Source organism: Bos grunniens, chromosome 13 (genome assembly GCF_055505025.1).
Source record: "Bos grunniens cultivar Pamir isolate PY7600 chromosome 13, Bosgru_T2T1.0, whole genome shotgun sequence".
Classification (NCBI taxonomy): domain Eukaryota; kingdom Metazoa; phylum Chordata; class Mammalia; order Artiodactyla; family Bovidae; genus Bos; species Bos grunniens.
The window spans coordinates 48,170,851-48,181,683 of NC_141177.1; the positions used below are offsets into that span (position 1 = coordinate 48,170,851).

General features: G+C 41.4%; 1 long non-coding RNA gene across 1 annotated transcript; it reads right to left on the minus strand.

The window, feature by feature from the left end:
• Positions 1 to 1,601: 1,601 nt before the first annotated feature.
• LOC147360942 (uncharacterized) lies at positions 1,602 to 9,135 on the minus strand. The gene is made up of 4 exons (XR_015138770.1): positions 8,772 to 9,135; positions 5,186 to 5,275; positions 3,439 to 3,530; positions 1,602 to 2,864 (listed from the first exon to the last, which is right to left on the minus strand). It is a non-coding gene; the product is annotated as an uncharacterized LOC147360942 (long non-coding RNA).
• Between the last annotated feature and the right edge of the window lie 1,698 nt (positions 9,136 to 10,833).

A 10,833-nucleotide genomic window follows, 5' to 3' on the forward strand; every position in this document is an offset into this window, starting at 1 on the left:
GTCCTTTATGTCTGCATCTCTTTTGCTTCCCTGTGAACAGGATCATCAGTACCATCTTTATAGATTCCTTATATACGCATTAATATACGATATTTGTCCTTCTTTCTGAGTTACTTTACTCTGTATAATATGCTCTAGGTGGATGAACCTCATTCTGACTCACATGTGTTCTTTTTTATAGCTGAGTAATATTCCATGGTGTAGATATACCACAACTTCTTTATCCATTCGTGTGTCGATGAATATCTAAGTCACTTCCATTTCCCGGCTATCATAAGTAGTCCTTTGCTCATTTTTAAATCAGGTTATTTGTTTTGTTATTGTTGAGTTGTAGGAGTTCTTTATATATTCTGGATATTCATCTCTTATCATATAAATTATTTACAAATATTGTCTCCTACTTTGTGGTTTATGTTTTCCCTGAATTGATTGTGTCCTTTGATGCACAGAAGTTTTTAATTGTGAAGTAGTCAATTTATCTTTTCTTTTTCCTTTGCTGCCTGTGCTTTCGGTGTCATGTCAAAGAAATTATTGCTAAATCCAATTCCATGAAGATTTTTCACTATAGTTTTGTCTAAGAATTTGGTAAAATTAATGCCAAAAATAGATATATTGTGTAGTCATAGAACCCTTAAAGAATTTGGTAGTTTGAGCTCTTACACTTTATCTAATTTTTGTATGTGATATAAGATAAGGGGCTTCCTTGGTGGTTCAGATGGTAAAGAATCTGCCTGCAATGCTGGAAACCCAGGTTCAACCCCTGGGCCTGAAAGATCCCCTGGAGAAGGGAATGGCTATCCTACCCCAGTAGTCTTGCCTGGGAGATTCCACGGACAGAGGAGACTGGTGGGCTACAGTCCATGAGGTTGCAAAGAGTTGGACACAACTGAGCAACTAACACTTTCACTTCACTTTCATAAGGTAAAGGTCTAACTTCATTCTTTGCGTGTAGATATTCAGTTTCCCAGTATTTGTTGAAAAGACTCTCCTTTCCCCATGATCTTGACATCTATGTCAACAATAATTTGACCATGTGTATAAAGGTTTATTTCTGGGCTCTCTATTTCATCCCACTGGTCTATAGGTCTGTCTGTAAGCCAGGATCATAGTTCTGCTTACTGCAGCTTTGCAGTAAGTTTTGAAACCAGGAAGTGTGAGGCCTCCAAGCTTACTCTTCTTTTTTAAGATTGCTTTGGCTCCTTGGGGATTCACCAAACTCTCTCTTGAAATTTCATTTAAACTTTAGGATAGATTTTTCTATTTCTTAAAAAAAACATCATTGGGGTTTTGATAGGGATTACACTAAGTAGGTAGGTCAATTTGGGTACCACTGACATCTTAACAGTCTTTAATCTTCTGATTCATGAATATGGATTGTGTTCTATTTACTGACATCTTTAATTTCTTTCAGCAATGTTTTGTAGTTTTCAGTACGTAAATAGCTTTCCTCCTTAAGTTTATAGTTAAATATTTTATTCTTTTCTTTTCATTTTGTTTTAATTTTTTTGATGTGGACCATTTTTAAAGTCTTTATTGAATTTGCTACAATACTACTTCTATTTTATGTTTTTGTTTTTTTGGGCCACGAGGCATGTGGGATCTTAGCTCCACAACCAGGGATCAAACCTGTGCCCCCTACACTGGAAGGAGAGGTCTTAACCACTAGAATGCTAGGGAATTCCCATCAGTTTATTGTTAGTTGATAGATTAACTTCCTTTTTTAAGCATAGTGACTTCAACATATGCCAAGATAAGTAACTCATTCATTTATCAATTATTTCTTGAGTACAAAAAAATTAATGCCAAAAATAGATATATAGTCATAGAACCCTTAAAGAAAATTAACCAATAATTGAGTATCATCTCACAAAGAAAATTCAGGCCCCAAAAGTTTAGAAGCAAGTTTTACCAATTATTCAAGGATTCAAACAATTGAATATACTAATTCTTTAAGAGAATATAAAATCAGAAAAAGTCCCCAAGGAATCCAATGAGATTATTATAACCTCCTCATCATTGAATCAGAGTATGAGAAAGAAAATATTAATCCTGAACACAGTCACAGAAATTTTATACAAAATATGTACAAAATAAATCCAAGAACATACTTTAAAAAAAAAATCATCACTGAATTCATGCCAGGAATGCAACCAGATGGTTTAACATAGAAAGTCACATATTTTATCATTAAATACATTAAAGGAGAAAATTTTATCTATCTCATAGAAGGGATAGTAAAAGTGTATGATCAAATTCACCAACAATTCATTTTTAAAAACTCATTATATTTGTCAAGATCCAAGCACACTCTAATGGGATATTTGAAAAACATTTTATGATTTACAACAGCAAAGGCATAAAATGAAGGGAAAACAGTTGAGATAGTACGTGTCTTAGATTGAGTTCCCTTAACAGCAAGACCTAAAACTGAATTCAGATGCAAGTATTGAGAGTGTTTGGGGGGGTGGTGGGAAGGGAAGTGAGGGAAGCAGGATGTGGCAGGAAAAGAAACTAGCAAGAATGTGTTCTACAGGAAGTCTACCTGGAGTCTAATCCCATAGGAAGTTCTGGAGCATCTGTTGTACCAGAGTTGGTCCTGCCTTTAGGAAGCCTAGGGTGTCAGCCTTAATTTTACTAGGCATGTTAATTCTCATCATACATCCAGGAATTCAGGAAATTGCCAATGAGTGAGTCTGTGCCTTAGTAGACCCACTATGAGATGGATCTGCTAAGACTGCATTTACCACCTAATCTCCACCTGCCCCTACTCAGGAGGGAAGGTATCAGGTCGCTTGTCCTGCATCCAGTAGTCCTCAAAAGGTGTGGCTCCATGACTTTCTTCAGTATATGGTACCCAAGTAAACCTTTGGGAGAAAGACCAGGAAAATCACCTCTTTACACAACTGCCATGATATTTTGGGGTCCTTTATGGCAAGCCAGCCTCTCTTTCAATCGAGTTTTACATCTAAAAGCTATTCAGAAAAAGAGCAAGGTCCCTACCTTACCATTGTGGTGACTGACCTCAGCCTTATGCTCACCTGTTTTTGAGGTTCTTTGAATTTAGACATTGACTAAGACCCTCCAAGTCTGCCTATCTCTCTTGTCTGAGGATCAATACATTCTAGTAAACATCTCTATGTACCTCTATGCTGCTGCTGCTGCTGCTAAGTCGCTTCAATCGTGTCCGACTCTGTGTGACCCTGTAGACGGCAGCCCACCAGGCTCCCCCATCCCTGGGATTCTCCAGGCAAGAACACTGGAGTGGGTTGCCATTTCCTTCTCCAATGCATGAAAGTAAAAAGTGAAAGTGAAGTCGCTCAGTCGTGTCCGACTCTTCGAGACCCCATGGACTGGAGCCCACCAGGCTCTCCGTCCATGGGATTTTCCAGGCAAGAGTGCTATTCAAATTCTGTGGCCCGCTCTGGTCATTACACCCACCTGGTTTCCGAGATGGTGTTCAGCGCTTCCACCTGGCATCACCTGGACTACTAGGGATCCCAATTCTGGAACAATGTCTGTGTCCATTGTCCCTGATGTACAAAAGACAACCTCTACTGAGCTCCCAGAAATGTCAGTGCTTCCGTAGCCAGCACGTCTCTTATCATCTTAGTAAATAGATATCCTTTAGGATCTCCTAAATGTTAGCAGTGTCAGCTGGTGAGTTCTCCATCTTAAATAGCAAATCATTGCAGCAGGCCCACCTCTCAGGGCCTTTTGATCCCTTCCTCCACGGTTGCCATGGCAGTTTCAGCATCTCTGCTTCATTGACCATGGCCCATCACTTTCTCTGAGCAAAGCAAGTCAGCCAACTCCTCGTTCTTGGGCTCTTGCCAGGTTGGGCCCTCCTAATTAACAGGAGTCGCTCCATATTGACAAATACCCTCTTTATCCAGACACACATGGATTCGGCTTGATCCTGAACCACCAAGAGTTACTCTCAGATGTAGATTTCCTGTTCCTGCCAGGACTGAGTAGCCAGGGCCTGGAGTGATTTGAGGGTACAAATTCCTTCCCATGCCTTAGCATGTGCCAGCCTGGGATTTAACCTCGGGTGCGTCTGGTGGTCTGGAGGGGAGGGAAGAGCAGGTGCCATACAAAGACAGGCATTAGCCTGACCACACCAGCCTCCACCTCATTTAAAGCTTCTGCATGGTCCTCAGGAAGGGAGCGAGTGCTGTTTTTTATAAAAGAGAAAGAGCCCTTTTTTCTTAATGGGGGAAGGGGTGGGCCACTTCCCAGGCTACAGAAGGCTAGGGGATTTTGCATATCTACTGCTGCTGCTGCTGCTAAGTCGCTTCAGCAGTGTCTGACTCTGTGCAACCCCATAGGTGGCAGCCCACCAGGCTTCCCTGTCCCTGGGATTCTCCAGGCAATAACACTCGAGTGGGTTGCCATTTCCTTCTCCAATGCATGAAAGTGAAAAGTGAAAGTGAAGTCGCTCAGTCGTGTCCGACTCTAGCCACCCTATGGACTGCAGCCTACCAGGCTCCTCTGTCCATGGGATTTTCCAGGCAAAAGAACTGGAGTGGGGTGCCATTGCCTTCTCCGTTTTGCATATCGGTGGCTTATAAATACAAATACCCAGATTGCCCCAACCCAAGCTTTAAGGTTCTACTTCTTTCCTATCAGAGTCCTGACTTTGGCAGGAGACTTGCCAGGGCTAAGAATTCGACCTTCCATAAAGCTCTGCTAATCAACTGATCAGTCCCTGAGGCCGGAACTCAGCTCAATCTGCCCTCTAACTAAAGGAGAAACTAGGATTTGTTTAGGGGCTTCCCAGGTGGCGCCAGTGGTAAAGAACTGGCCTGCCAACTCAGGAGACATAAGAGACGTGGGTTCAATCCCTGGGTTGGCAAGATTCCCTGGAAAAGGGAATGACAACCCACTCTAGTATGCTTGTCTGGAGAACCCCATGGACAGAGGAGCCGGGCAGGCCACAGTCCATAGGATGACAGTCAGACATGACCGAAACAACTTAACATGCACGCAGGATTTGTTTAATGCTGCTGAGGAAACCCTGTCTTCCACACTTTGCTTTGAATTGATGACTGATAACCCCAAGCCTAACATTTTCTTCCTTCAAAGCATCAGTGCAAGCCCCTGATTCCATAGCTCTTTGATGACTAAGGTATAACTTTCAAACAGATGAGATACTATATAAGCCAATGCATCTATTTCCACTTACATTTCAACCCAGGGTAAGAGAGGTAAAAATCTGTGCAGCTGCACTGGTGCACACCAGGGATCAGAAATACTGCATCTTCCACCAGGGACACTGCAGAGAAATGTGTATGAAATGGACTATTCATTAAAAAGGGCTACTAATTAAAAGGGGTAGTTATGTATTACGAGGAGGAAAAAATGAGAAAATGGATTCCTACTGTATACCATACCCAAAATGAATTACAGGTTAGATTATAAACCTAAATGTTAGAGGAAAAGCAGTGAGCTTTAAAAAATATTCTTACAACCTCAGAGTACAGGAGGATTTTTAAACTACATACACACACATGCAATTGAAGCCCAGAGAATCTCTTTCACATGTACACCAAAGGACATGAAAAGAATGTTCCTGGTATTACTGTTGAAAAAGCAAGAAAGTGAGAAACAACCCAATTGTTTATTGATGGGAGAATGGATCAATCATGGTATTTTCTTACAACGGAATATTATACCTCACCAGATTCATAATGAAATCAATGTCCTACAGCCACAAACACCAATATGAATGAATCTTCAACTTTCTGAAAACAAGCGGCTGCTGAATACAAACAGTGCGACATTGTTTCCAGTTGGCTCTAGTGGAAGGAAGGATGTGTGATCAGAGAGCAACCCCCAGGATGGTTAATAATCTCAACCTCATGAGAACATGTGTATTTGATTCTTTTCTACATGTTTAACAGGTCATAATTTTTAATAAAAAACTAAAATTTATTTAACTGTATCCTTTGCCTCAAGCTGTTTGCAATCTAGGGAGGGAAGTGAGACATATTTTTTTAAAAAGTAAACTGAGACAAAATGGTTAAGAAAACTGCATCGTGGAGGAGTGGGGTGGGGGGGTGGAATAGAACTAATCATAACTGGGAAGATCAGGGAAGGTTGGTGACATTTGAGATGAGCCTTGTGAAGATTTTTAAGGAGATGAGAGAAAGAGAAGAAAGTTACCATCCAGGGCAGATTAGAAGAGTTTGCAGAGGATGCTGGGATATGAGGGCCATGCTACGTGATCCCACCCCTTAGGAATTCCTACAATTCCGCACCTTTAGAACAATCTCCGCTGTAACCTGGGGCTACTCATCTGCTCCAGTGAAATAGAAAGAGCTCAGCTAAAGAACGCTTTGAGCTGTAGCTTTGCTGCGCTCCCACTCTATGATCTGGGATGGCCCCTTCTCCCTCTGTGTAAAATGGAGATGCCACAGTTACCACATAGTTATTTAAGGTATGAAAAATGTAAGTCAACCGTGGAGAACGGTATGGAGCTTCCTCAAAAACTAAAAATAGAGCTACCATTTGATCTTGCAATCCCACTCCTGGGCATATATCTGGGAAAGATGAAAAGCATAACTCAAAAAGATACACGCACCCCAGTGTTCATTGCAGCCACTGTTTACAATAGCCAGGACAGGGAAGCATCCTGGGTGTCCATCAACAGATGAATGGATAAAGAACATGTGGTGTATATATATACCCTGGAAAACTACTCAAGCATACAAAAGAATGAAATCATGCCATCTGCAACCACATGGATGGACCTAGAGATTACCATACTTAGTGAAGTAAGTCAGAAAGAGAAAGACAAATATATGATATCACATATGTGGAATCAAAAACATGACACAAATGAATCTATATATTGTAAAAAACATAAACAGACACACAGATACAGAAAACAAATTTATGGCTACCAAAGGGGAAAGAGGGGTGGCCACTGCTGCTGCTGCTGCTAAGTCATTTCAGTTGTGTCTGACTCTGTGTGACCCCAGACACAGGAGCCCACCAGGCTACCCCGTCCCTGGGATTCTCCAGGCAAGAACATTGGAGTGGGTTGCTGTTTCCTTTTCCAATGCATGAAAGTGAAAAGTGAAAGTGAAGGGGGGTGGAGGGAGGGATAAATCAGGAGACTGAGAGTATCATATACACACTACCATGCATAAAACAGATAAATAACCAAGAACCTACTGTATAGCACAGGGAAAACTGTACTCTATATTATGTAATAACCTATAAGGAAAAAGTATTTGAAAAGGAATATACATGTTCATGTGTATATATGTGTATATGTATATATATGTTATACATGTTCAGTTATACACACACACATATGTATATGTAATGGGATGGCTGTGCTATACACTTGAAACAATACTGTGAATCAACTATACTTCAATTAAAAACAATTATTTTCTAAATATGGGCAAATATTGGCTCGTCTATTCTCAGGACACAGTTATGTCAATGGCTTGATTTTTATCTTTGGCTTGATTTGTATCTAAATTCTATGTAGAGTGGACATTGCTTCCTTGGGCTGAGAGAAGCGGACTCAAGACCAGACTGGCCCTCACATGGAAAGCTTGAGGAAGGTGGTCCCACCCCCACCCCATCCCGAGGCTCAGGCTCCAGACTGAAAAGCAAGAGGAAAACTGACTTGGGAAATCTTCTCAGCTGTCCTCCAGGGCAGCAGCTGCCTGCGCACCGAGCAAGCAAAGTTTCTGACCCCGCTTTTGGCCTCCATGGAAGAGGAGGTCCTGACCCATTCATGTCTGATCAATGGGTCAAGATCAAGGGCAGTGGCCTGTCCTGGTCTATGGCCCTGTGAAGTCAGAGGCCCAGTGACATAGCTGGTCCACCGTCAGGACAGTCTGAACACTGAGGTTACCATGAACTCCCCGTTCACCAGGCGTTTCTCTCCTGTAAGTAAACAAGTCAGCTTATGGTTTCAGCTGATTTTTTAACCCTAAAATGAATGTCACCAAAGAGCTTAGTGTACTTCTAGGAAATGTCCCCTTTTAAGTTCCTAGCTTGGGTGACATCAGATAGAAGCTTCCAGATGGAAAATAGGCTTCTCTGGAGGAAAGTTGTGACCTTTAAAGAAGGTGTGAAATAGCCTCTCCTCATTTCAGCCAGGCCTTTGGGTTCCAACCTTGATAAACAATGCCCAGAACAGTTAGATGTGAAACTCTGATTTGCTGTATGAGTCAGCCGAAGCCGGCCTGGGACAGGGGAATACCCGGTCCACTAGACAAAACTTCACTGTGGCCCAGGAGCCGGGCTGAGTCAGCCCACAGCTACTCTTGAGAATCTCCAGCCTAATAGTTTTTCCCACTTGGCTCAAGTACCTGAAGGGCTTTTCCTTTGTTTAAAAACGAAAAAAAAAAAAAAAAGTGCTAACATACCAAATGGTATTTCAGAAGCTGGTCTCCAAACTGTTAAATCCTGAATCCTTTGAAGTAAACTTCTTTGTTTGTTTGTTTTCACTTTTTATTATGAGACATTTTTATTATGAGACATTTCAAAATTATTTAGTACGAATTGCCAGGTACTGATCACTCAGCTTCAGCAGCTCTGAATTCATGGACTATCTCACTTCATCTCTACCCTCCCTTACTTCCCCCACCCCATTCCCTGGGTTATTTCAAAGTAAATCCCATATGTCATATCATCTCATCAGTAAATTCAATGGGGTTTTTTTAACTCTTGTTTCAGAAGTTAAACAAGCTATGACCAAGCAAGTGGACTCTGTCAACAGTAAGAACCCATCTGTTACTACTCACCACTTACGGACAGCGACTTGTCCTAGGTAACGGGGTTGGTGAGTCACAGAGCCAGGGATAAACACAGGCTGTCCAGCTCAGCAGAAGATAAACGATTGAAACTTGGAGCCCTGGTCAAACTGTAAGTGACTCTCTAATAAGAAATACTGAATGGGGTAGGTTACTGCAGGCTTGCATAATAGGTTTAATCAATAATTTTTCAAGCACCTGCTATGTTCAGAATAAACACTTCTCCATAAGGAGCGTTTTGCAATGTGCAAAGTCCTTTGAACATCCTGGTAGTCCTCCTAGAGTTACCGTTGTGCATGCTCTAGGAAGGAACAAGCAAAAGCTCTGAACAGCCAACCAAATCTCCCAGACATTCACTGGTAAGAGGCCAGTTCTTCCAATATACAGCTGATATGTTGCTATCAGCAAACATGCCAAGAAAAGCAAAAAGCATTAAACAAATATAAGTCTCCCTCTCTACCAAAAAACAAGCAAGCACACAAAGAATGAGCCATTTTTACTGAAGGAAACTAAATAGAGTGTCAGCTCCTGGACTACAAATTACCTATGATAACTAAAAGGCTGCCTATGTCATGGATGACTGGACCTGCAATCTATGCTGTCGTAAGTCTGAAAAGATGAAATATGCCCCCAGAGAAGAGGAGATCTCTTATAGGAAATTCTGAATTACTATTAATAGAAGCCTCTGTGTCCAGCTCAGTCACCCTCCCTGACCCCACCCTAGAGCCATGTGGCCTAGCCCATCCCCCAGAAGGAAAGGATATTTTCGAATGTCAGACACAACCCAGAGCCACACAGAGAAAGTCCATCAGAAGTTCAGCCTCAAGAAGGGGGGGGGTGGGAATGCAATAGATAAAGGAATTTCAAGAAGTCATAGGGGAAAAAAAACTACAAGCACTGAAATTACATTTCCTGTAATTTCAGGGGAAACATTCACTGTCATCATTCGGTCAATCGCGTCCACAATTCTGCTCGTACGCAGGGAAGGAGAGGAGGCTGGCAACTTTCCTGCTGTCTTCACTCCTTCTGGGAACTCTTACAAAACCACCCGTCCAGGCTTTTTTTTTTTTTTTTATGGCAGTAGAGTTGATTTACAGTGTTGTGTTAATTTCTGCTGTACAGCAAAGTGATTCAGTTATACACATATATCCTTTTTCATATTCTCTTTCATTATGGCTTATCACAGGATATTGAATATAGTTCCCTGTGCTATGCTGCAGGACCTTACTGTCCACCCATTCTATATATAATAGTTTGCATCAACTAACCGCAAACTTCCAACCCAGTCCTCTGCATCTTATGTCTTGAAACCTCTCAACCAAAATATTTATCACTCATTTAATAAAGCACTCTTCCTATACACTGAATAACAATGCATGTATTAATTATTTCAGTGTACCAAAAGGAAAAAGTGCTTACTTTACTTATTAAGGCATACTTCCTTGAAATACTTTTGCATGAAGTATTTAAAATCTACTTCTAAACAATCAAACATCCATGACAAGCACATTTTCAAGCAATTTAGTGTTTAGTCTGTTCTAGTGAATGATGTCTTTTATTGTAGATTTAACCAAAGAGACCTTTAAAAAGCCATGCTTGGCCTTTCATGGTGGTCCAGTCATTAAGACTCCATGCTTCCAATGCAGGGGGTGAGGGTTCGATCCCTTGTCTGGGAATTAAGATCCTATATGTCACGTGACACAGGCAAAAGGAAAAAAAAGAAGCAGCAGCCATGGTTATTTTTAAACACAAGAGCTAAATATTCAATCAACTTTCTGAGTATCTTTGTCAAATCATGATTTTTAACACTTCTTCGACTTCGCTTTTTCTCAGATAGAAGCCACTGCTTACTCGGAGAAACTGTTTAAACTAGAGTAAAATCACCAATTCTGAGGTGGCAGATCCCAATTCCAAGTAAAATGACCAATTTCAAGGAGGCAGTTTCTCCTCTGCGAAGGGGCTAAGATGTGTGTCTTCTATTCCAGGGGCCCAGGAGGAAATGGTGTGGGAGGGGAAGGCATCATGGGAACGCCTTTAAATGCTAAAGACCCTT